Below are 3,155 nucleotides of genomic sequence, written 5' to 3' on the forward strand. Positions count from 1 at the left end.
TGTAGTATTTCACAATTCAGATTTTAATTCAAAAAATTTTAAATTGACTATCTATTCTTCACATATATTTGGTTGGATGGAAACAGACCAGCGTTGGTGTTATCCTGGTATGGAGATTATTCTTGTGAAAATCTTTGAGTCTTCCCATTCCTATAGAACACATCATGGCATCTAATTCTTACTTGGAGATTCTTTAGGAACAAGATTATCACCCTACATCGTGATAATGTGATCCAATGAACCAGGACTGGACTCGTCCATAAAAAGAATTCTACCAGATTCAAGACTCGGATGAACTCAAAGAATTTCCACACCTGCAAAATGTCAGTCAGAATGCAACTGGCATCAACAGAAAAGTCTTCTCATCTTAACAAGCACATTAACACAAATGAAACAATAAACTCAAATGGAAAAGCTTATTGAAAAGAATCTCAATAAGCTTTTCCATTTGAGTCTTAATTCTAAAAATTAAGATGAAGAAGTCAAAAGTGCCACCAGGTATGTTCTACTTAACCACTAGGGAGACTCATTTGCATAAACCTCGTAGATTAACCTTATAAGTGAGAGTTATTGATGGAGAGCTGCTAAGTGGAAGTAATTCATAGCTTTCACTTAATAGCTCTCTGGAAGTGGGATCTTCTCTTTCAGCACGAGGACATTCTGTTCCTTACCGAAAATACGTATCATTTGTATATCTCAAAAACTACGGATCATATAAATGTGAAATAGCCACAAAAGTGAAAAAAAAAAAAAAACACTTCTATTTTATCTATAAACGCCCCAAAAAGAGGTTGTTTCATCCAGTAAAACCAAAACATTGCTGCCTGAAGTACCCGGTGTTTGCTGCCTTTGGTGTGACTGTAATGTTCCTATTACGGACAAACAGAAAAATGTAGAGAATGGCGTATATAGGAGTGCGTTACAGACATCGCATATAGAAGATCCAGGGCCTTGGCTCAGTCCAAACACACACACACACACACACATTGAATAATTTTTAAACATCAACTTCATCCTCACCAATGCACAACAAGCAATGCATTAACGATGTATTTTTTATATTAATTCTTAGTGCTCTCTGTATTTGTTGTGATTTATTTCACTTGCTCTGCTTAAAGTTATTTTTAGTGTCCAGTTTACTGTGAAGTTAAATGAATGTGCCTCTAAAGTGCCTTGAAACATGGATAAATTGATAATTAATCGTGGAGCCGGAGACGATTACTTCTACATCTATGACTACGTCATCATCCCACATGAGTTAAGAGATGGATTCAGCAGTAGTTAAAGAAACATTAAATATTAAACATTTTCAAGTGATAAAAAGAATAAAAACTAAAAAACGTAATTATCATGAATAATATTTACAATTTGACTTTACGTGGATAGGAAATTTAGTAGAATGAAATCCACAATGAGTTGTTTGCTCAGAAGTCTCGTGTGAGACTTGGGCGGCAGCAGTAAAACCGTAATTAAGCAGTTTTCTGGTGCAGAAGAAAATGAAAGTATACTTAAAGCGTCTTACAAACTTTAAGACGCTTTTTTGAAGGCTTAGAGAAGTAAGTCTTCAAATTGCCAAAACAGGAAAGGCTGACACAATAGGCGAGTCACTCATTCTTCCAGCAGTGGAAGAAATAGCTTCTAGTGTGTTTGGTCAAAAAGAGGGTAAACGTTGTCATAGCCAATCCTTTGTCAAACGACACAGTTTCCAGGAGAATTAAAGATGTTGCCTGTAATATAATATGTGACCAACTCATTCAAGCTATTCAGTGTAGCTCGTGGTTTGCCATCCAAGTGTCAACAAACGTAGTTGGGAAAGCTCAGTTATTTGTTTTTGTGCATGGAAAATTCCAGGATGCAATGTTCGAAAATATTTTATTTTGTAGGCCTCTTAAAACTTCTACTACAGGTGAATATATTTTAATACGATTGATGCATAAGAGATTGCTGCTTCACACAGAAGTACTTTGGTTTCATGAGGAAATTTTCTTTTCGCTTCTTTGCGTTTATTTGAATTCCACCAAGAAACGAAAAGAAGTAGGCCTTTTTTTTTGGACCACAAATTTCGACTTTCTTTGAGACAATAATTTAGAATGTCTTCCATGGTAATCATATTTAGCTGATAATTTTGAAAAAAAAAAGGAATATTTGAAATTTATCATTGCAAGGAGACCAATGTTGATGTGTTCTATGTTCCGAAGAAAACAGAGACCATAGTAAAATCTCTGGAAAAAACGAATTAAGAAGAGCTGTGACCAATTCCAGCCACTAGATTCGTTTCTTAAAGAAAATTATGACACTATTGCAGACTTTGAAGACACCAGAGAATAAATAATCGCTCGCATTATTCGATGAGCAAAGAGAAACTTGATTTATTTCCTACTGTGGTGTTTATGGTTTCATAAGGAAAGTATGGAATAGATATTCGATAACTTCTATGGTTCTTCCCATGGTTGAGGAATTGCCATCATGTGGTTTTGACAATGTGACTCTCATCTGAAAGTTTCTTCATTGGTGATCATTGGGAATTTATTATTGTAGTAAAATTAAGGGTCACATTTTTATTTTTTTTAAACCAACACATACATTTTTGAGCATTATTGAAAGCACAGAAACATTCGTTATTTTCCCAAAAGCATTTAAAAGTACACATTATGTTTTCACGTTTTGGGCATCCAATTTCATTTAAATCAAGAACAGGTCTCTCTATTAACCTCGTTAATGTTTTTCATTTTTCTCTTCCTTTGGCGAGTAATATTTGATATTTGCATGTTGATTCTATCATCCAATTTCCTAGTTTGTCCAGAGATAGTGAACCAATTTACCACTTCAGCTGATAGTTATATTTTATTAACCAAGAATAAATCTGTTTTCTTTTAAATCTTTCACATAATTTCACATAAATGTCACAAAATAAAGAATCTTTTTTGAATTGGATAAAATCTTAGAAGTCTAATTTTACCATTGATGAATTTAAATGATTAGCAATAATTTTCCCAATGATACTAATAGATGGTAATTCAATTTCCAAGAATAGGAAATGATTATCAATGTCGTACATTTTTGATGAAAATCTCTCAGTTTCATCACAACTAATAGAGAAAACCTTACTTCCATCAGGTCCTGTATCCTAATATTATACTCACCAAGGTACATTT

The sequence above is a fragment of the Typopeltis vanoorti genome, chromosome 1 (assembly GCF_054136105.1).
Source record: "Typopeltis vanoorti isolate ZY-2024b chromosome 1, IOZ_Tvanoo_1.0, whole genome shotgun sequence".
NCBI lineage: Eukaryota > Metazoa > Arthropoda > Arachnida > Uropygi > Thelyphonidae > Typopeltis > Typopeltis vanoorti.